Source organism: Cibotium barometz, chromosome 25, assembly GCF_041138505.1.
Source record: "Cibotium barometz isolate CiBa-2024 chromosome 25, ASM4113850v1, whole genome shotgun sequence".
In the NCBI taxonomy this organism is placed as follows: Eukaryota; Viridiplantae; Streptophyta; class Polypodiopsida; order Cyatheales; family Cibotiaceae; genus Cibotium; species Cibotium barometz.
In genome coordinates this window covers 5,164,440-5,188,952 of record NC_141070.1, presented here as the reverse complement: position 1 = coordinate 5,188,952, position 24,513 = coordinate 5,164,440, and the positions used below count along the sequence as shown (strand labels likewise).

Below are 24,513 nucleotides of genomic sequence, written 5' to 3'. Positions count from 1 at the left end.
AATAGAGTTCTTGCCTTGAGCTCCAAAGAGTTTATCTAAATCATTGCATGCATCAATAGAGTTCTTGCCTTGAGCTCCAAAGAGTTTATTTAAATCATTCCATGCATCAAGAGACATTTGTGCACTTATAACCAATTGTCATTAAGCCCTAGTGCTATGATGGAAAATGCCTTCTCATCCCCTTTGCACTCCATAATGCATCGAGACATTTGTGCACTTACAACCAATTGTCATTAAGCCCTAGTGCTATGATGGAAAATGCCTTCTCATCCCCTTTGCACTCCATAATGCATCTCTTTCACTAGCGTTAGGCCTCTCTACATCCCCATTAACAAAACCCCATAACCCTTCTCTAATGCATAAGAACTTGACCTTAACTTGCCACCTATGGAAGTTGTGACCATCAAAATTATCTATATTAAGGTTTGAAGTGGATGTGATGATGCAAGGGAAGGCCTTAACACGAATAAAATGTTAGCAGAAAATACACTAATCTCTCTATTGATCATAGTTAGCAAAAAATTGAAATAAAGCTTAGTGCTCACCAACCAATGGATGTAATGCTGCAAGATTTGATGTGTAGGCCTCTCTTGAGTCCAATTAATGATTTCTAAGAATTATCTTCTCTCCCTTAGTAGGATATGTAATTACAATTCATCGTGTGTAGCGATGAATTCAATGCGCAATTTCACAAATTGATTGATGCCCTTTGATATGAGCTAGGGGAAGAGGCTTAGCAAGGGCTATATGTAGCTTGCTAGGATAGCTTGAACAAGCTCCAATGAGTTAATTCACACCAAGTAGGTTTTGTGAGCTAGCCCATAATCACTAATATTAGTGATTAACTACCAAATGACATTCTTAATATGAATCCAAATGATCCTGATATAAGCCTAGGATAGTGCCAAAGCTCTGATACCAATTATTGGATTAACTACGAGCACTTAAGAGCAATCGTATTGAAACCGTGTGAGTGCTTGAGAGCAATCATATTGAAAAACATGATTAGGGTAGATCATAGGTATGTATAAGCATCATTATGAGAATTGATTAAAGCTAATAATGATGATTAGAGACTTAAGCACTCAAATAGCACACGAGTTTAATGAATGGAAAACATCATATTAATCCAAGTTTTGAGGCCTCTTTTATAGGCAAGTGCAAAGGTAGGAGGTGCCACTAATATGTCCCTCATCATCTCCCTTGATTATCTCCATCTATCCCACTTTTATCTCCTCAATTCAAAGCTAAATACCTCCTACAAATCCTCAAGAGAACCTCATGGGCATTAGGTAGATTCTATGACCATTTACATTGGCTTTTACATGGATAAATATGAGAACCACATAGCACGGGTTCTCATGGTGCTCTCCTTGGCTAATAATATTTGACTTTAACAAGTGATTTACTTAATAGTGCAACCCTTAACCTAAGCCTTGGATGTAAAAATAATGGTTGCAAAGGGACACTAATTGTGCTGAAAGTTCAAGAAGAATCGTTTCAAAAAAAGGGACAAAAATAGTAGCAACCAGAGATAGTACAAACTAGAAGGCACCTCCCATGTACACGTGGAAATAGCACAAAAACAAGGTCTCACTTCACTAGGTGGGTGTCACACAATTGTTTATATTGAGATAACTAGTACTCAACCCACGTGTTGCTGTGGTATGGAAAAGACATTAAGAAACGAAACGCAAGAATGGAAGCTGGAATACAAAGGATCAATGAAGGGATTTTTTCCTCTTATTTTTTAGAAATCCAAGATTTCTCTTTTCTCTCCTCTCCTTGTGCCTCGGTTTTCCATGGTTAATATGTAATAGATAATCGCGTTGCCTTGGTAGATAAAGTTTAGTGAATGACAAAAGAACTCACCTCTAAATTGAAGGAGTTCAGCATATTGCTAATAAAGCATTCAAAAATCAATATGGTTTATTCTACGCCAAAACATTCACCATATAAGCCGATGATCCAATCATCTTCACTCCACGTTTGCTAGCAAAGTCATTGCATTAGCAAAAAGATACTTTGGAGTATCCTAGGAGCTTCCAAGTGTACATACAAGTCTCTTAAGTGGCAACCATTTTCAACCAACACTCGGTTTATCATGAGCTTTGGCAATCAAAGTATCTAGATAGTCAATAGTGTAGGGAGTCAAAGCATCTATGTGTATATATATATATATATTGTTTAAAAAATCAAACTATGGTTTTATATGCTCTTGGTTATCATTTATTTAGAAGTTGTTTGTAGAAAAACATATTCCAGACACCCTTTTACGAATGGGTATTTGTGACGGGCCATGTACACATTTGGTATTGTGTTGCTCCCCTAGCTCTCAATCCCCTATAAACAATTGTTTTCACACATTTGATGGGTCGTTGGGCTTCAATGGCAAGAAGCCAACTGTCCAAATGCCCAACCCGCTTTTCTTGCCAGTGCCGGCCCAAGTTTAGGCCGTGGGAAAACACATCTAGTGCTTTTGCCTTTGTGAAACCTACCTGCAAACTAACCACTGCTGTTTTCCCAAGGGATAGTTTCCACGCACCTGGTGATTGCGTTGGCAAGCAAGGTAAAGTTGACTTCTAACTAGATACCCAAAAGTAGTCACATGCGAACCCCAAGTTTATGAAGAAAACCGGAACTAGGCCACTTTTCACACAGTTAAGTTTTGGATTGACCAAGTTATCTGACATGTTCTTGGCCCATTAACTGGGACGTGGGAAGTTGCTGTGACAAACTCAGCAACACCAATTTATAGAAGAATCAACTTTGCCAAACACCCACAATATAACTTTACTTCATGCGTCGATCATTTGCGTTGACAAATCTTTTTCTTGTTATATGCACTACATTGGATGAGAAAATAACATTTCCCCTTCTGAATAGAGATATTAACAATCACATACAACACTTTTACATTGAAAAGGATTTCCCCCTTCTGAATAGAGAGATTAACAATCACATACAACACTTTTACATTGAAAAGTATTCAGTTCTATTATAATAGTGTAAAGCAATAAACAATTTTAAGAGCAGATTACAAAAAGAAAAGCAACCACTCGTTCAATAGTCAATACAATTTGAATTCCTATATTTTTAAAGGATAATGGGTCACTTCAATCCATTGTAAGTGTCCTTGCCCATTGGTGGGGGGTGTCTATTGCGCGTTCTTTTGTACTCTTCATTGTTATGTAAAAGACTTGGAACACTACTGATCTGCAATATGATAAAAATACTTGTTTCAAAATACATTTATGTCAAGATAGGGAGGATCAAGGCTCGACATAATATATATATATATATATATATCCCAAACATATATCTCATTACGATATGCTCATTGATATTGGATGAGTAATGTGAGTGAGTATTCTAAAAGAGAAGTCAATCAACAACAACAGCCTTAAAATACTGACCCACTAATTCTGCTTTGCCTGACAAATCAGATTGATTTATCAAGAGTAAAAACTGCTCCAAAATTTGATGTACTCACGTAAAAATATACAGCAAACAATCAAAAGTTTACCTTGAATGCCAACCTATAGTCAACATATATTGTGATATGTGGAATGGGGCTGGACATGTGCTTCTGCACTCTGGTGCAACACATGATTGGGTTGAGTATCTGCACTTAACTGGATGATGCCAATGAAGATTCCTCCTTAGATCTATTGCCACATGGCTCACTCTCAAGTTCCAAGCCCAAGTGCACTGCTACACGTCGAGATAAAGGCAGTTTCCATGTTAGATGAACTTTAATAGGTGAAAAAGACCTCTAGGCACCTTTCTCAAGGCATGCTTTTGTGCAAGCAAGAGCACTTCTTTTGCAATCAAGTCAGCCGCATCTGGAGCAGCTGCCTTCAAGGCATTCTCACGCATGCTTGACATCGTCAGCTTATCACCTGCCAAATGGAAGTATGTCTAATCCACTGCATCATTGGCAATCAACGAAAATAAATGTGTACTGGTCAATACGATGATGGTAGCAGTAGTAGCAGCACATACACACACAAAATCTGCATGTGGCTTTATTTTTTTGCCCCACCCTTATTCATGTGTACTAGTCAACACGATGATAGTAGCTGTAGTAGCAGCACATACACACACACACACACACAAAATCTGCATGTGGCTCTGTGTGTATTGTAGTTTTTTTGCCCGTCTCCTCATGACTAAGTGACACATCATGAATCAGGAAGGATCTATGGTTGGAAAGAGGTGTCGTGATCGGGATTTCATCAACACCATTGGATTCCCAAGTGAACTACGAGTGAACTGCGGGTAAACTCGGGGGTAAACTAGGAGTGAACTAGGGGTGAACTCGAGAGGTGAGAACTAGGGAGACCTTTTTCGGCAAGAAAGTAAACTAGGGAAACATTTTCCGGTAAGAAAGTGAACTAGGGACCAAAATATCAAGATTTAAATTTTAAAACACTCCACAACCTGCTGGAAAGTATAGCATAGTGGTTAGATGTTGAAAGCTTGAGCGGATGGTTCCAAGTTTGAATCCTCTTTTGCATTGAGGTCAACCCCTCCAAAATTTTCTAAGTCCCAAAAATCCCCATGGTATACCTTGAGTTCACCCCTAGTTCACCCCTGGTTCACTTGCTCGACGGGAATCCAACGGTCTAGATTAGGCAAGATCGCGACGCCTCTTTTCAACCTTAGATCCCTCCTGATTCATAATGTGTCATTTAGTCTCATGGCTCCACTCTTATTCAACCCAGGGTGAAAGAGTGGTTGGCCATGCACCAACTGGGTGCCAAGTGTTGGGCCCACCCCCCACACTTGTGACACAATTGCTAAAGGTGTGTTCGGTGCCCATAAGGAGGTGCCCAAACAATAATGTGGGATGCCCTTCCTTGCTCTACCGCCCTTTTGTTAATGAATGTGAACCTACAAGGCATGTTATAACATAACAAAGCTTTTAAAAATATAACAAGTGTAAAAGTCATACTTACCACCTGTTCACATACCCACAAGCTAATTAAAGACAAGTTCACGTGCACAGTTCACGAGCGTTCATCCCTGATCCATGAACTGAACACGCAGGCCAAGCAAGCAAACCAAATAGTTCATGCGAAAACATTTGCCAAGCACACAAACATGTGATGCAATGCACATCTTGCAATGGACAATCTCCCATTCACGTAGCTTGTATCCAACAACCATTTCAGGTATAGACTACCTAGGCCTCCAAAATGTCATGTCCAGGATCTAGGTGCGGACCAAGTCCCAGCCTCACAAATCCTTTGTTCACAGGTTCTAAGGAGCATCAACAGAAAGAGTTACTTTCAGTTTTCCAGTTAAGTCTTAGAAATCCATTAGAGTGAAGTGCACTTTGCTCTGTGCAGTCTAAGAGGAGACATATCGGCAATAAATTTGCTTGCAAAAGAGATTCTCAGCAATTGCATGTGCTTCATCAGAAAATGCTCGAGTAGGTGCTTCGTCAGGGGTACCTTTGCAGGTTCCTGCATTGACCACAATAAAACTGAGTTTAAGCTCACGCCTAAGCTCAAAGTGTAAGCTTTTGAAGCAAACATTTGAAGTCTTATGGTGTCCACTGCACTGGGTCAGAGAGGACTTGAATTTGTAGTTTTCTTTGTTGTGTGCCTGTCAAGAGGCTGTGCATCTGAAGAGCGAGGTAGAATGTGACCACGACACCAGAATTTGTTTGTATTTCTGTTTATTCTCAGTTAGTTCAGCAATAGATATCAGTAGGTTAGGTAATTGTTGTGCTTACCCCACATTGTGCAACTCTCTTCTCTTGTAACGTAACTGTAAATAGCCTTTTGGATGTCCAAGCCATAGGGCCATTGACAAACAAAGAAATAATATATGTTACATAAACTTAGACAAACTTGGTGTGTGGCCTGCCACCAAGGGCTTTTGCCCAATTGAAGAAGGGATTTGACTTTCAAGTGACATTCTTCCAACACTGAGGATGACCATGATCGATGCAATTCCAGCATTGGCAATTGCAATGGGGATGTGCGCATTTTGGAATTGAATTACCGTAAGTCATGTGACCACAAGTCACCAAGGCCAAAAGATACTCCTAACAACCAAAAGTCTTTACAGGTATTCCGCCCTATTTGAGACACTCTTGTCAATCAAGAGTCTTTACACGTACATCCACCCTGTTTACAGCCCGTGCACAATAGTTATCAAAACATACCAACGGAATGAAACAGAGACCCAAAAACGTTTTAATAACAGCAAATAATCACGCAAACAGATCCCAATGCTACGTCATAGGGTTGAAGAGCAATATGAAAATATGAAATTCAAAAACCTCAAGGTACTTGTCCATTAGAAATCAATACATGATACAAAACCATGAGAATTAGTACACAATCGATGGTAAGCAATCTAATCCCTAGAAAGACTAGATACAGAGTAACTAGAACTCTCCTCTTCTCTTGTCTGTTCCCATCCAAGATATGGTTCTGCCTTGAAACCACCAAGTGCACTCTCCTGCAAGCGAAGGTGTGCATTAACCTTAACAAGACCTTCCACCTTCTCAAAACTAAGATGATTCCTTTTTCTAGTTGCAATGTTCCTGGGTAGTTATCGTTTTTCACCGCCTGTAGGTGCTTTCTTATCTGCCCGTAGGAGATGCCGTGTGGGGTTTTGAACCCAAGACCCCCCGGTCCTAGACAAACATTTACCACTTCAGCCATCCCCTCATTGGCCCTTCTCGACCATCTTGTTACACCCCTCATATACCTTCTCGTAACAAGGCTCATCACCATCCACCAACTGCACCATAAACACTATGGACTCAATGACAGTGATAATGTGGTTCATGTCAACCCAAAACTGATCATCAAGGCACCTTATGTACACTACAATCCTTGCATGGCTTCTTGCAAGAGGTGATGTAAAAAAAAGGGCCCATTTTGCCCGCCCCTAAATGCCAGTTTTCGCCATGTTTTGAGAAGTTGGGATTTCAGTGTTTCAACACTCTTGATGAAGGAAGCCTCTCCAGCAAAACAGGATAATGGTGTTGGGACCCTGCAAACAGCCCGTTTTGACTACTATGCCATGCACAAAGTGCATCCACACCTGGCTGCCTTCTCCCGAAGCTTTTGTGCAACCCCTACTGCCCAGAGGTCACTTGAAACACCCCCTGGATTTCACACAGCACTGCTGTCCAGCCTGTAAGTAGCTCGACCAGTCCATGTTTTCAACGCTAGATTCCCACACGTGTGGATGCCCAATACCCTATAAAACTCCCTGGAACTGTACGGCCACGTCAAATCAATCACCAGACACCTGTTTCTAACCCAAATCGCATAAGAATTTGCAGACCTGTTATGTAGTCGACCAGCCCTGTGAGGAGTCTATGTGCAGTCGACCTGCCCTGTAGCCAGTGCTCAGTCCTACTGCATGCTTGAAGATGATGGTAGTCCTATAGTGGTGCTTTGTGCAACCGTGTCTACTAGGGCTAGCTTCTGTTCAAATCTAGTCTCTGTGCTCGTGCCAACTGGCCGCCTGAGTGACCAAGCTTATACCCCTATTTTTTTCTCAGATGTCTACGCTAAAGATGAGTATCCATAATGCACTTGTGAACTTGGAGAATCACCCATCTCCTTTCTTGTACATCCAAGACTCCACCTGCAATTTCAATACACCATGTGTACATGGCCAAAATCCACAAAGGCACCATGGATATCGCCTAGCCTTCACAAGATCCAATATCCATAAGGGTTCTGCCCAAAATCCAAAATATCAGGCCATGCTCTTTGACTCTGTAACTTCCAGAGAGCCCGGGGGTTTCGCAAAACACTTGACCATTAATGCAATTAAACATTGAAATTGGCCACAACCTTAAACATATGCCACTTAATCCACATATGTACAAGCTTTGAGCATGCGAGATGCCGGATCTACAAAATGCCATAACACAATCCAACACGAGGCAACCATAAAATTCAGCCGGTACACGGGCTGTAGGAATACCAAGCCCACAATAGAATCCATAAACCTCCGTGTTGGTACTGATTCTTCCTTAAAAACCACGGGTCTTCATGCAATAGAGCTAGTACACAAGGTACAGCTCTCCATTTAGCCAATACAGCAATAACGTGGGCTAGTACCATAGCTACAGAATTTGAAACAGCAGGTTTGGCCCTCCATTCAGCCGGTACAGAAAGTACATGGGCTGGTACAGCACATACAACTCTCCATTCAGCCGGTACAGCAAGTGCATGGGCTGGTACAGTAGGTACAACCCTCAAATCAATCGGTACAACCCTCCATTCAGCCGGTACAGTACATAAATCAACCGGTACAGGAACGGTGCAGCCATCAAGAGGTCAAAGAAATAAGAAACCTTATGTTGAGGGGATTGGAGGAGTGTAGGTGTCACCATTTGGTCCACCCTTATGATTTGGACAGTGTTTGGTTAGCCTAGACTTATTTTACAAAGGATGTGAATGGAGAATTTTTCCAAGGTATTATGGGTTGCCATACAATCTGGAACTCTATGAATTGTGATTTCACACATACGTGGTATGGTGTGAGACAAAACACAAGATTGGGTGCCTGGAAGCTACAAGTAGCTCCACGAGTTGCTAAAAAGAGTTGGGAGAGTTATTTTCAGCTGGCCAACTTGCAAACAAAGGTTGGGAGAGTTATTTTGAGCTGGCTGACTTGCAAAACAAGGTTGAGAGGGTTATTTTCACTTGGCCAACTTGCATGTGTGGATATAGCTAGCTTGGGCGTGTGCTTTTGAAGCTCTCCTTCTCTCTTGCGCTAACATACAAGTGGTGGTTTGCTGTTTTCTGTTCTGAACAGCCTCGTAAGTTCATAATAGGTCCTAGAGTACTCTCTCTCCATCATGTGCATATGTAGAGCTTCTCCGACTCATATCATTCAGGCACAAGCTTTTCTGTGAAGTGTTTACGGGCTGAAAACAGAATTTCACAAATGGACAGCTTGTTTCTTCACAACAAATTAGTGTTTTACGTTTGCTCTTGGGTGCCGGAGGTGTTTTCATGGTGACCCGAGCATAGACAATAACTCTGGGAGCGATTCTGGAGAGTTTCATCACGAAAAGCTCCTTGTTTTTTGAGTAATCTCAAAGAATTTGGCCTTGAGTTACAAGTGCAGAATTTTATGAGTTTGCGGGACAATGTTCTCGCACATTCATCGTGAGGAATAGAGAATTCCATTGAAGGGGGGCCAGCCGTTCCGGTCCTAGTGTGGTCTCCTATCCATATGATATTATTTTTCGGCGTGTGTGGTTATGTTTAATGGCTATGGCCAGTGTTTAAATGCTTAAGTACAAATTGATGGTCATGCAAAAGTGTGTCAAAGACCTTAGTCCCCCGGGCTTGGCCTAGATTTGGTTACAGTGGCATCAAAGCATAGGCTTTCTTTCATCAATGAGGAAGAGAAAAGATCTCAAGTGGGGACCATGCTGACCATCATTGCTATTAAGTATGGCCAATCATCTTCAGAGTTTATGCTGTAAGAGAGAGTCACTACCGCTATGCAAAGGTATATTGTGGATTATATTATCAAGCTTACAAGCAAGTTGTATGAAGATATATCTCAGGATATCTTTATGGATATGGTGAGGAGATATTTCTTTTGGTTTCATGATGAACCTGGTGGCAAAAAAAAGCTAAGTATACTTTGAGTTATGCAAAGTTGGTGCTTTTTTGCAATTTATTGTAAGTGTTTTTGGACACTTAACCCTTGTATGCCTATACAAGGAGAATTGTGTGTTGTTTGCCTTGAATTGTTTCAGGTAAACATTGTTTATGGTTGAAAAACCTTGTTTATATGGTTTTCATACGGATATGTCCAAGCACTAATGAGCATAAGTGAGATGGTTTCTCCATTAATCAAAGGCCCTAAATAGGCTCAAGTACATGGTTATTGGAAGGAGGAATCCATGAGCTCTTTAAGAGGCTTGAGAATCAATTTAAATACCCCAAATTTTCTTTGTAAACTATCTCCTATATTCTAGGCAAAAAGTGACTACCCTTCGCTTTACTTCATGGTGAATGTAACTAGCATATTCTTTGTTTTTTGCACTAATAACGTTAACACCCTTGAACCTTTTCTCACTCTTAATATTGATGGATGATTATTTGCTCCTTTCAATACTCCCCCTCAGATGATTATTCATTACTCATAGATGTGTGGATTTCACTAATAACCTTAAAACCCTTGAACCTTTGCTTACTCTTAATATTGATGGATGATTATTTGCTCTTTCCAACACTCCCCCTTAAAACTATCACTCATAGACCTGCGGATGTACTAAGTTCTATGACTTGAGTTTCACCACTTTAGCCTTCCTTTGCTCGAGGATTTATACATATATGATGGTTTGGTGCATCTATATAGTTATCATTGTCTAAGTGATTCTTGGGCTCTATGCTTCAATGGTTTCATATATATATATATATATATTGATGGATGATTATTTGCTCTTTCCAACACTCCCCCTTAAAACTATCACTCATAGACCTGCGGATGTACTAAGTTCTATGACTTGAGTTTCACCACTTTAGCCTTCCTTTGCTCGAGGATTTATACATATATGATGGTTTGGTGCATCTATATAGTTATTATTGTCTAAGTGATTCTTGGGCTCTATGCTTCAATGGTTTCATATATATATATATATATATATATATATTCTATTCTATTCTACTCTATTCTATTCTATTCTATGGCTCTCTTTATTTGGGATGTATTGGACTTATGGAAGTCATGGATATCTCATGGATCGATGATTTTTCTATGGATTTCTATTGGCGGCCGAAATGCCTATAAACTATGTGTTGCAAAAAATGTTTATGGAGCACCAAGATATCTATGCCTGTGAGTGATTCTTATCTTCTATTACACACTTGAGCCCACCTCTCCTCCAAGGTGTGTGGTCCGAGTACCAAAACGGAATGCATGTGGTAGAGTGGACATGATGCCTTCTTGGCAGGGGACTTACGTCTACGCCAAGGGTCATGTGGACTGACATCTTGTTGGCAGGGTACTTATGTCTACGCCAAGGATCATGTGGACTAACATCTTGTTGGCACGGAACTGTGTCTACACCAAGTGTCGGTAAATTGGAATCTGGTATGTTGGGGACTTGATGTCTGCACTTAGATCCAATGGACATTTTACATCCACGTTCACAGTCAATCGGTCTTCTATTTCTCGGCCTGGTGTTCGCATGTGTAAGCATAGAAGCCAATGGAGAGTGGCATGCGTTTGACGTGACACTGGGGATTGGGAAACGCGTAACTTCTCCTTGGATATGGATTCAACTTGGAGTATGGACACAGAGACATGATTATGATATCTGGACTTATGGGACTATTTTGTCTCGCCCATTTATTTGGGACATGAATTCTTTCAGTTATATTGGATTTTTCTCAACTTTGTCTTCTCTGTTGGAACTCACACACTCACACACAGAAGGATTTCCTGCAAATTAGGGTTAGCTACAGAAACAGGAAGCTCACACACACAGAGAGAGAGAGAGAGGGAGAGAGAGCAAGACCCAAAATGTGTGGTGATCACAAATGCAAGTCAACTCTTGCATTGTGAGTCACATCCATATAATATAGAAGTACAAAAGTTATATGGGTAGAGTGTTCTTTCACACTTGATATCTAAGGGAAAAAAATCACATGGAAAAAAATGCCCTTGGTTAAGCCCTATTCACACGTAGCACTACTATAAGTGAGCATATGCCTACAAATCCCCCCTTACTGGAAGTGCGAACCTGTACAAGGTAGCAGATCACTCTCTGTATGAGAGTAAGCCCAAAGCTTTGCGGAAAGCTTCAAACTTCTCTCAAGGTAAAGCCTTTGTGAACAAATCTTCAACATTATCTTGTGTAGGGCACTAAGATAAACTGATCTCCCTTGCATGTAGCCTCTCTCTGACATAGTGATAATGAATCTCAATGAGCTTGGTACGTGCATGAAATATGGGATTTTGTGCCACGGCCATAGCACTCTGGCTATCAGTGAGAATGGTGGTGGGTGTCTGTTGACACTCAAGAAGATCAGCCAATAATCTCCTCAACCATACACAATCTATTGTAGCTGTGAAGACTGCTCTGTACACAGCCTCGCAAGTAGATGTGGCAACAGGGGATTGCTTTTTGTTCAACCAAGATATGCATGAACTGCCAAGGAAAAAACAATTCCCACAGGTGGATTGCCTGGTATCATAATCACCAGTCCAATCTAAATCATTGTATGCATAAAGCTGCAAGCTGCAACACCCCCCCCCCCCCCCCCCCCGCGGATAGAACAAACCAGGATCCAAGGTATCCTGAAGATAACGGAAAATGCGTTTGATTGCTTGCCAATGCTTTGTGCCTGGGCTGTGCATAAATTTGCTCAACAAACACACCCCAAAAGATATGTCCGGCCTCGTGTTACACAAGTAAATGAGGCATCCCACTGCCTGGCTGTAAATGCCGGTCTCAAAAGGCTCACCAATATCATGCATAGTAAGCCGTACACCTGATTCTACTAGAGTAGAAATGCAATCACTGATCGGATTGTAGTCATTCTTGAAGTAGGAGCAAAAGTCTCCTCATAATCTATTCCCTTTTTTTGAGAATATCCTTTAGCCACAAGTCTTGCTTTGTACGTCTCAACGACATCAGACTTCCTTTTGACTTCGTACAACCACTTTGTTCCAATGACATTCTTGCCTTTCGGCGAGTCCACAAAATCCCAAGTATTGTTCTTCATGATAGAAGAGATTTCATCCTGCATGGCTTGCACCTAGTGCTCATTCTCCTCTACTTCTTCATAAGAAGAAGGCTCTTCTGAATCAAAGAGACCACCCAAGGCTAATGCAGACTCCTCACGATGCATATTCAATGCATGGCTGGAACTAGCCCTTGTTCTACCTGTCAGTGGAGCTGCAAGTTTGTTATCTTGCAAAGTTTTCAGCAACCATCTTGGCACCGACTTGGTTGTGTCTATGGTTGTTTGCTCTTCCTTGACAAGATCTTCAACTTCTTCCATATAAGGGGGCTGAATTGCTGGCTATTCCACATGTTCTACATGAGGATTTCTTGTGTAGGGGCTGGCTGATCTAAATGCCCCCTAATTGCAACGGGTAATAGCCCATCACGCCATCGCAGGCAACTTTAGCCTTCCCTCCCAGACTTGATCCATGACACTCATACTGATTTTGTTCAATATCAGAGTATTCTGGACAACATCTTTACCTTTTGGGAGGTGACAACTTCGGCCAGGATACGACAGCAGGACCTCATTGTGATACTCCTTGACTTTGAGAAAGCTTATGATAGGGTGGATTGGAGCTTTCTAGAGGGCACTATGAGCTGGATGGGATTCCCCATGGAGTGGATTCGTGGAGTCTCAGGACTTTATTCAGCATCTCACAGCCAGGTTCTCATTCAGGGAACCCGAGGCGACAGATTCCCCCTTTCCCACTAGGTTCGACAGGGCTATCCTCTAGCACCGTACCTCTTCCTATTTGTCGCCAAGGCCATGAGTAGTTTTCTCTCTGCCCAGAAGACCGGACTTCAGGGATTGCGCATTCCCCTCCACGCGCAAGAGGAGCTGCTGGACTCAAAGTTTGCAGACGACACAACAGCCTACCTTACTGGAGATATTGGGAATCTCCAGAGATTCGCGGAGGCGATAAGAGATTTTCTGTCGTGCATCACGAGCACAGATCAACTGGCACAAGTCGTGTGGTTTTTGGGTAGGCTCAACACCCACCCCGACTTGGCGACCAGTTGAGGCTTTCGAGTGGATCTCGAGGGGCACTCCAGTCTGATACCTCGGCTGCCAGGTTGGCATTGATATCTCTCCCGAGCAGTAGCTCGCTCCGCTTCTTCTGAATATTTGGAAGAAGCTTCTATATTGGAGCTCGGCGAGCCTATTCCTAGCAAGCAGAGTGGTGGTGGCGAACCATGTACTGCTTGCCACCATGAGGTACATCATCTCATGCTAGGCCTTTTCTCGGGCTTGTATTGGCCAGGTACAGCGTTTGATCCGGAACTTCTTGTGGGCCGAAAGTGATGGGAGGCCAGCCAGGGCCAGGGTGGCATGGAGAGTGATCATTCAGCCACGTAGCAGAGGGGGGCTAGGCCTCATTGATCCAGCTATACAGAGCCGTGCCCTACTAGGCAAGCTGATTGTCAGAGGACTCCTACCTGGTGGTGAGCCTTGGAAGGATTTCCTTTTGGCCTGGATTTCAGTCCACACTCCAAGCCTTGGAGGCCCATGGCCGTAGAGTACTAGATGGATCTTCCCAGAGATGCGAGCCCGTGGTTTTAGTCCTGCCTTTGAGGACAGATTCGCAGCCAATCTACTTCGTGCTTGGGATCATCTCAGGCCAGCCCTCAGAAAGATTGTTCCAGTGGCCTTTGAGGGGCAGCTTCGGCAGCCTTTGATATGGAACCCCCCTGATCTGTTTACCCAGTGGCCACATGCTAGCAGCTAGGGGCCCAGCCGCACATATCCTGGGGCGCCTTCAGCATGGGACCAGCCAGGTTTCTTGGAGATTGGGTTGCACACAGGCAGTTACCTCGGGAGGAGCAGGAGAGAGACCTGACAAGGATCCGGGGTAGAGACAAGCTCAGCATCGACACTGACTAAGCTATTCCTCCGGAGTGGCTGACTCCTATTCCAGACCCAACCCCCCCAATTTGGCTAGGCGTGTTCACCAGACACGATATCCTCGTGGCGGTCTATGGAGCAGATGAGGAAAGTGGTCTACTCACTTTTTCTATTGGATTACATGGCAGATTAGAGAGATCAGAGCACCCCTTGGAGGATTTCACAGGCTGCACCTTGCAGGGTGAGGGTGATTGGTTTTCGTGCATGTGCATGAGCAGATTTGGCAGCGGATTCTCTACATCTTGGCTATAGACAGGGCATCGACCCGGATTATCACTTGGGGTACTGTCGCTTGGGCCACCGAGGCTAGAGTGGTCAGGACTTACGAGGAGGATGGGGGAGGCCATGCCCTTAAGGTCTCCCACCATCGTATTAAAGCAGTACCAGTCACAATCCCACCTGTAGGTGTCTAGCGACCAAGCTCATGCCAACACTGGGAGATTCGCAGTAGCATAACAGCCTGGCACATCTGGCTTGCTAGATGTAGCGAGGCCATCGAGGGTACCCACACTCCGCCGGCTGAGACCATCAGGAGAATATGACTCAACATCATTCACACCCTCTACGGTCAGTGGGGGAAGATGCAAGGAGGCTCTAACCACATGCAAAAGCGGCGGGAAGCCTTCTTGAGACTTTGGAGGCCTGGCCCTTTCCTCACAGATAGAGGCGGTAACCCCATTTGGCACTACAGACCACCTGTGTGGTTGTTTCCCCCCTGTATGAGATAGCCTTCTCCTCATAGAGCGGCCAGCCGGAGGAGAAGCATCTCTCCCCCTTATGATCACTTGTTTCCCGCCCTTATATGAGGCGAGTTTGTATTTAGCCCTTCGTGGTTGTACTTAGCCCTTTGTGGCTGTTTTCTCTTTAACTAATTGAAGGATCTTTTTCCCAAGAAAAAAAAAATAGCCCATCAAACATGTCCTGTATGCCTATATCATGACTTTTATACAAGTTGTACATGGGCTGAACTGAATTTTCAGCAAATACCACATCTCTACTGACAAAAATCTGACATGTTGCTGGATTATAAAGACGGTATCCTTTGCTCTCATTGCTGTAGCCCACAAAAATGCATTTTATTGCTTTATCATCTAGCTTTGTCCTGAGTTGTTCTGGCACATGTGCATATGCCAAACACCCAAATGTACGCATATAATCCACTTTTGGCTTTCCGCTATACCAAGCCTCAAATGGTGTTATGGTTTTCAAAGCTTTTGTTGGACACCTGTTCAACACATGAGTTGCACACATTATAGCTTCCATCCAAAAGTTGTGAGGCAAGTTTTGTGCTTTCACCATGCATCTTGCCATCTCCATGAGAGATCTGTTTTTCCTCTTAGCTACACCATTCTGTTGTGGTGTATAAGGCACAATACATTGGTGTTTGATGCCCTTTTGAAGCATATAATCCTTGAATGCATTTGACATGTATTCTCCACCTCTATCTGAGCAGAGTGTTTGGACTTTACATCCACACATATTTTCAGCCATTGCTACAAAGTGTCGAAAGCATGTAAACACCTTTGCTTTCGCTTTCAAGGGGTAAACCCAAGCAAACCTGGAGTAGTCATCAAGGAATGTGACGAAATAAAGATGCCCCCCTATGGAGGGTGACTGCATTGGACCATATACATCACTGTGTATGAGCTGTAATTTACTTTCAGTTCTAACAGCTCCATCCCTGGGGAATGGTTTTCGATGCATCTTTCCCAAAATACACCCCTCACATACATGTCTTGTTGGAGACTCAAGAGGCGGCATATTATCAACCATATGATGCTTCTGCAAAAGCATCAAACTCCGAAAATTTACGTGCCCAAAACGAGCATGTCAAAGCTCTCCATCATGCACAGCAGGAGTGTGGGAAGCCACTGTATGTACATCATAAGTATGCTTGTCATAACTGTCCAGCTTATACAAGCCTTTGTACCATGTTCCGGAAGTGACTATTTCATAACCCTTTGATGGGTCTTTCACCAAACACTTCCCATCTTCAAATTCAACCTTTAAACCTTGGTCGTTTATGGTTGAGATGGAGAGCAGATTTTTCTTTATCCCTGGAACATACAACACTTTCGTCATACATATATTGGCACGATTGGCTACGGTGACAAGTATGACATTGCCAATTCCCTTTACTGGATAAGTGGTATGATCTGCACATGATACAGTGCGGCCATTTGAAGCATAAACCAAGTGCTGAAATACATCTTTGCATGAAGTGATGTGGCTCGAAGCACCACTATCAAAAACCATTATACGTACTGTCTGTCAGATGCAATGCAAGACATATCATTGTCTAAAGCACTTGGTGTGTCACTAGTGCATGTGACCAAAAAAGTGTACTCTTCCTGAATTACATTAGCCGATTGCATTGCTTTGTTATCATAAGAGTCTGCTACTACATTGCTTGCATCTTTCTTTTTCTCTTTTGCAATCCACTTTCTACATTCATTGATGTAGTGGCCAAGCTTATGGCTGTAGTGACATTTTCCCTTCTTTTTAGGCTTGTTTGCATCCCCTTTGTCAGACTTTTCACCACCAGGAGAGGGCTATCCATGACCAACCTTACTAGACTAGTGTCCCCCATGCTTAAAGCTTTTTTCTTTACTCTTATCCTTCGTTGTAAATGCCTTGTCTCCACCATGGTTGCTAGATAGGTTAGCTCTTCCTGCAAGAGTGAACCCACCAGTTCTTCAAAATTGACGAGATCAGCACCTCCTCTCATAGAGAGGTTGAGAGAGGTGTGAAAGCCCAAATAGGAAGGTGGTAAAGAATGAAGAGTGTTGGTGACCAGCTATCTGTCTGGGATAACCTCATCAATGTTGAGCAATTGTTCCTACAAATCTTTCACTTTGGTGAGACGATCTAACATGGAGTCACCCTCATCCATAGAAAGAAGATCCAATTGCCTCTTCAAGTAGGCAACTCTTGCCTCGTTGCGTACCTGATACATTGCTTCCAATGTGTCCCATGCAAGCTTCGATGTCTTGCAAGACCGAATGTGTGGAATAATAGACCTTTTCACTAAAAGGGCTATCAAGGACATGGCCTGTGCATCCCTAAAGTCCCATCTCTTCTGCTCATGTAGGAGCAGGTTCTACTTCAGGAGCTCTTTGAGCACCTCCCCTTTGAGGCGTTGCTGGCTGTATGGTAAGTGGACGTGTGTCATCACCACACATGATGCCCCAAAGCCCTTTGGCTACCAGCAAATTACAGATCATGAAACTCCAGAGGGAGTAGTTTGATCCATCCAAATTGTCCTCCTGGGTGAGCACACCAAATACATCTGTAGCATTTTGAGCCATATAGACAAAATACACCTGCAAGCCAACGAAGCACCAATGTGCACTACCAGGCAGCCAAATGTCTTGTGTAAATTTTTGCCTGCAAGTTTAAGCAAGTATAAACCTGCACCAAATTGTCCAAGTACACTCAATGTGTATAGATATGTGACAAATCACTGTTGTAATCCCTTATTACATGCTCCAAACTGAAAAGCCCTAATTTTTATGCACTACAATTGCTTCAATGTGCAGTCAATTGCCCAATTTTCACAAAAGCCCCAAATTTCTACAACCGAAAGAGGCTCAATTGACTGATTTTGGCCTCAATTTGAAAAAACCCCCAAATTCCAAGCAAGACAATACGTTCAATTTTGCCAATTTTGCATCAAATTGAGGAATCCCCTAAATTCCATAGGGCAACTGACAGAAATCCCCAAATGCTTGCACCTGCAAGTATCTGAATTTGATGTGTAAAATCAAAGATTTTTTTTAACCTCCAAGTGCAAATTGCCAGGAGCAGAGGGGAAGCTGCAGGTGGTGACGGGCTGAAGGGCGACTAGGTACAGAAGGCACATCAAATGGCTATCTGTTACGCCTCAATGGCTTACGTGCAAGTTGGAGCCGACGGCGTTGACTGTACAAGACCGGTAGCTATAGGCAACGGGATTACACCTCCAGTAGACGGCGAGAGTGGAGCTCTGACGGCGTGAGTACAGAAGGCAGCGACAGCAACGGGCCAGGCACAGGCCATGGGATCTTAAGGCACAAGTGACGGGGCCAGCAACGGCGATGAAGTGCGCGAAGACGGTGACGGCGAGAAGAGCCTGCCGGACGGACGGTAACGTTGTCAGACGGCAACGGGAAGAAGACAACGAAAAAACTCACAATTCTGTCGGTTGCCACCTAAGCCGCAAGTGCGACCCAGCTTTGATACCAAATCTTGGAAATCACACACTCACACACAGAAGGGTTTCCTGCAAATTAGGGTTAGCTGCAGAAACAGGAAGCTCACACACAAAGAGAGGGGGAGAGAGAGCAAGACCCAAAGTGTGTGGTGATCACAAATGCAAGTCAACTCTTGAATGTGAGTCACATCCATATAATATAGAAGTACAAAAGTTACATGGATCTCTACAGTGTCCTTTCACACTTGATATCCAAGGGGAAAAACCACATGGAAAAAAATGCCCTTGGTTAAGCCCTCTTCACATGTAGCACTGCATATGCCTACATTCTGGACTTCCTTGACATCTATCTTTATGAATACCGATGACGAAGAGATTTATGATAGTCTGCGAATATATATGGATCACATATGGGTGGTGCCCATATGGAGTCCAAGAACATAGCAAAATGGTCTGTGCATGTGTATGGATCATATGGGCGGTGCTCAGATGGAGTTCAATGGCATGGCAAAAGAGTTGAAAGACTCATGAACAAGGTGGTGCCCCGATGAACAATTGTTGAATGATTGCTCATCATCGCAATTAATGGATTTATGGATTTCTCACCCTGCGGTTGGCTTTGATTTTTAGTCTGATCTTTTATTATATGGAGCAGCACAATTCGCTCTTATGCTTGTGCTTGACAAGAACTTGGATTTGAATGGATAAAATTTTTCTCTATATTATTGTTATATTCTAGTTGCAGGCAACTGCTTATGAAAAGGCGGGAATGTCACCATTTGGTCCACCCTTATGATTTGGACAATGTTTGGTTAGCCCGGACTTATTTTACAAAGGATGTGAACAGGGAATTTTTCCAACGTAAACTCTATGAATTGTGATTTCACACATACATGGTATGGTGTGACAAGTACAGGCTCATATTTATGAGAGATGGACATTTCACATGGAAGAGGACACCTATGGAGGTCAGGATTTGATGTGGAGTCTTTATTTTCTGTGAAGTATTTAGGGGCTGAAAACAGAATTTAGCTTGTTTCTTCAAGACAAATTAGGCTTTTATGTTTGCTCTTGGGAACCAGAGGTGTTTTCATGCTGACCCGAGAATAGACAGTACCTCTAGGAGTGATTTTGGAGAGTTTCATCGTGAAAAGCTGCTTGTTTTTTGAGAAATCTTGAAGACGTTGGCCTTGAGTTACAAGTGCAGAATTTTACGAGTTTGTGGGACAATGTTCTCGCAAGTTCAATTTCTCTCTTTGATTGGAAATCATGTGTACTTGGAAAATTCCGATGCCGAGCACCCACATCTCTTTGTTGTACAAATAATAGAGAATTCCGTCGAAGGGGGGCAGCCGTTCCAGTTCCAGTGTGGTGTCTTTGTGCATATGATATTATTTTTCAGCATGTGTGATTATGTTCAATGACTGTGGCCACTATTTAAATGCTTGAGTACAAATTGATAGCCATGCAAAAGTGTGTCGAAGACCTTGTCCACTGGGCTTGTGGTTATAGTAGGAACTCTCCACAAGTAGTAGTTGATGAGAATGCGGGCAACCAACATGGTAGAGGCTAGTGTGCAACAAGAGAGCCTCCCTAAATGAAGAGAGAGGACTCCAATTTATAGATTTGGGGCTCCCATGAGTGAAAATGGAAAGAGAAAGCTATGATGACAAGTGGAGAGTGACACAGAAACTGAAAACTTTGATCCACTTTCTTGTGACGTGTCCCAATCCAGGAGATGGGTTCTTCCATAAACTTTCTCTCTAAAAATTTCCCATTTGTCATAGGTGCTTTGGCAACTCTTGGTATTTTCTCAATTCCAGACGTAATTACGCGAACAGATTTCCATCGGAGTTGGCCAAAATAGCAACTCTCCTAAATTTTAGGAGTGTGATCCCCCATTCCCAAAGCTTGTATTTTCCAAATATTTAGACGTCTTGGAGTCCACCAGACCCCTTTCATTCTGGGAAATGTCTAGGCTGGTGACAGACTCCATATGCACACCTCCCATATGATTCATATGCATGTCCAGATCTAACATGCTCCACATGTCCCGAGAAGGCAGGGGTTTGTGACAACAGCTCACTTATAGAGGGGTATGTACTACATGGACACTAAGTCTTCTTTTTCTTCACAAAAACTTCAAGTTTTGTTCCAATCACTGGACTTTCTTGATCCCTACTTCTTGGCAAAGTGTGTAGACTAGACAAACTTGTACAAACTCAATTACGCTCCATGGACAACAAATAGGCAAAGCTCTCAAATAAGCCTCAATGTGGAGAGCAAACCTGCAGGTGCTCAACTCAAGATCAGGGCATTAACTTTAGTTGGAATAGAAACCTTGCCAAGTTTGTGACTTGGTTTGGGCACGTGATTTGAAGGCATGTGTTGATGGCATAATGTTGTTTTTCATAGGCATTTGATTGTAAATCTTCGATTCCCAAGAAACATTCAACAGCTGCACTCTTCTAGATAAAAGACCATGCTTTGCATCCTAAGCACCATGGTTGAGGTGGTACCTGAGAACAGGGAAGTAGTGCTGAGGCAACAAGTACGGTTGCAATGTAGCAATCACAACTGCATGGCGGTACATCCCAAATAAATAAGGCGCCTGAAAACATGAACTAGTGTGTACACTTGTCCATGATGACAAGCTTCTTGAGTGGTGGCTGTGATGCCCAAGGACTCGATGGTGTGCAGCACGGGGGGACAGGTAAACACAGGGGGCATGTGAGTAGGGTACAGTTTACTTTGGTATGCATGTGATTCATCTTCTCCGTGCCATGCTAGGGTTTCTTCATGCTTTTGGGCACTAGAGCTTTCTATATGCTTCCATCTCCATCATGTGCAATTGTTCGGGCATTAAGGGTGTGATACATGACCATTCCTAATGTCCAATGTAAGTTACACCAGTTTGTAGTGCCCAAATTCAGCAGCAAATGTTGTCTTGTATGCAAATCTCTTTTGTAGTGTAAGGAGCATGAATCTGTTTGCACATCGCACTGCATTAAACCTCATCATATTTCCTACAACCTAAACCCCATGGCAAACAGATGATGCAAACGTTGCTACAGCCGATGGGCACCACCTCACGTGAGGATCGTATTTCCCCTATAGGCAGGCATAAGACTTTCCACTCTCCTAACCCTAAGATTGGAGAGGCAGCAATCATGACTGATTAGCAGGATCTCAACCTTTTTTCTTTTTTCTTTTTTCTTTTTTTTTTTTTGGGGGGGGGGGGGGGGGGGGGGGGGGGACAAATGATAAATGGTGCAAGAGCAGTCCTTTAACACTAAAAGTAAGGATTAACAAATGTGCCTACTATCCAAGTGATACAAACATTATATATATATATATATATATATATATATATATATATTATATATATATAGATGAATTCCCCTTTTCGGAGCATGCCCAAATTCACCTTTTCGGAACGTGCATGTTATATACTCATGGTAGTCAACCCACAAGACTATATAACTATCAACTCCATTATGCATAGTATGGACTAATACTACGACATCCCCACTAACGTCATCAGTGCACAATTAGTGGGTGTAGAACTCTGTGTCAGATATGCTCTCACACACACACTCCACACACACACACATAATATACCCAAAAGGATCACAAAACCAACAATGTTAAGCATATTTCGTATAAGTGTTTGAGTCTTGAGAGTTTTAGATTGGAATTTGTTTGAGTCTTGAGTGTTCTGATTGGAATTTGGAAATAACGCGTTAATTAACAGGACGTTCATGCATAAAGATATGAAACTATAAGAAAACACCATACCCAACAACTCATCAATAGCAGCCTCAAGTTTTCCTGGGGTCAAAACCACTGTCATGAAGTACTTTGGAAGCACCAGCATTTTGCAATGCGACAGCATTTTGCTTTGATGGTCATCAACGACATACTTGAGTGGAATCTGTCCCAAAAACACAACATACTTTTGTCTTACTAAATGTCCATTGCGTCTCTCTCTAAAACAAACCATACAGGAAATTCATTTATTGAAACTTTCACCCTGTCCGCCTTCCCATATTTACTCACCCACTGTTGTAATTTTGTTGTCAAGAACAGCCCCTTAATTCTCTCAAAATTCCTCAACCTTTCTAATCATGTTTTCCTTCCATAAATTCTGTTCCTAATTGAAGCATTGTAAGACAGGTTACATCCATATGCCAAGTCAATTGGAATGCTTCTTGCCCTATACTGATTCACCTCCTGAAGACATACTATGCTTCCACATTTGCCTTGGGAACATCACGAGCTCCTTCCTGCTATCATATCTATCAGGGTTGATTGGTTGCATTGACAAGTGTCTCTTTAGGCTTGCCATATATCTGGGTCAATGAGGGGATAGGCTGATTTAGCCAAAGTCTTTTGGGATTACAACAGTAGAGAATATCTAGCAGTTCTTATTATCCGTTTTCTTGCATCTAATGCCTTTGTTTGTTTGGCTTCTGGTATCAATCAGTTACTGCCATCCTATGCCTGAAGAAGCTAGTAAAGGTCAGCTAGGAGGTGCCTACCAAAGACCCAATGGTTCTATGAGACAGAAAGTGTTACATATGTTCCATGTGTAAAGTGAAGATCATAAACATGGAGAGAAAAGCGTCAAAAGAAAAATGGACCCACATACAAGTACACAATGAATGGTGAGGTCCATAGAGCGCCGACGGTGCTCATTCAGGGTCTCTTGGTCCCTAGTGGAAGGTGAGACACGACTTGAGAGAGAGGGAGAGACAAGATGACCACCACAAGATTATCAGCATGATTAATACAAGAGTTGATTGGGGTTTAAGGGGAGCACTCAAGAGAGTCAGTGGAAGCATCTTTGTATAATGTAATTTGCTTTTCTTTCTATAGGAGAGGCCCCCTTTACAAGGTGTGTGCATATGTTGCCACCAACACATGCCACATGTCAAGGCATGATGCCAAGTTCCCTAAGAGGTGTCACCTTTACACATCATTGCCTACATAAGATCCTTCTAATAAGCTATTCCCACACATAAATGAACCTACACAATAGCATTTGTTCACACACACTAGAACCGCTTATTTAAGCCCTAGTAAACACAAAAACAAGTGCTAGGTTACACAACCACCTAGCACCTTTTTATTTACTAACCCATTACACATTTTCACTCCCGTGAATGTGAATATACCCAACAATCCCCCTATAGAGGTAATGTGGTAATGCATGTACGTACAAAGTTAAATCCATACGACAGGAAGTCCAAGACTTGCCGGAAAGCCTTGAATGGGCGCTACTTCTTTGCCCTTGGAAGCTTGGGCACACTCTGTGACGAGTCATCCACAAAGGACGGATGTCCAAGCACCAGCTTCATCTACATGCTTGATTCTGGCAACTGCTTTGTACTCAACTTCACAAGGATCTCTCTTCTGAAGTTCCCTTCTAAACCTACACCATTGCAAGCATGTGCTGCTCTCTTGCCCACAAGAACCTATACCCAAAAGATACCAGAAGGTATGCTTTGCAGGTGGCCAATGGTACGTGATAGGAATTGGTTCTTATGGACACCATGTGTCCTAAATGCTATATTGTCATGCATTTTGGATTTCCTTATTGCAACTTCTTAGTGCGTACAAGAAGAGCCCCCCCTGTGATGAGAGCTTCAAAACACCTTTAATGTGGATAAAGAA

General features: G+C 42.7%; 1 pseudogene across 1 annotated transcript in view; it reads right to left on the bottom strand.

Moving 5' to 3' along the window:
* Positions 1-3,307: 3,307 nt before the first annotated feature.
* LOC147624171 (uncharacterized) overlaps positions 3,308-24,513 on the bottom strand; it is a 109,306-nt pseudogene continuing 88,100 nt past the window's right edge. The window contains exons 3-4 of the transcript XR_015269061.1: positions 22,636-22,771; positions 3,308-3,902 (exon numbers count right to left, since the gene is read on the bottom strand). The product of XR_015269061.1 is annotated as an uncharacterized LOC147624171 (transcript). The remainder of the gene's footprint in view (positions 3,903-22,635; positions 22,772-24,513) is intronic.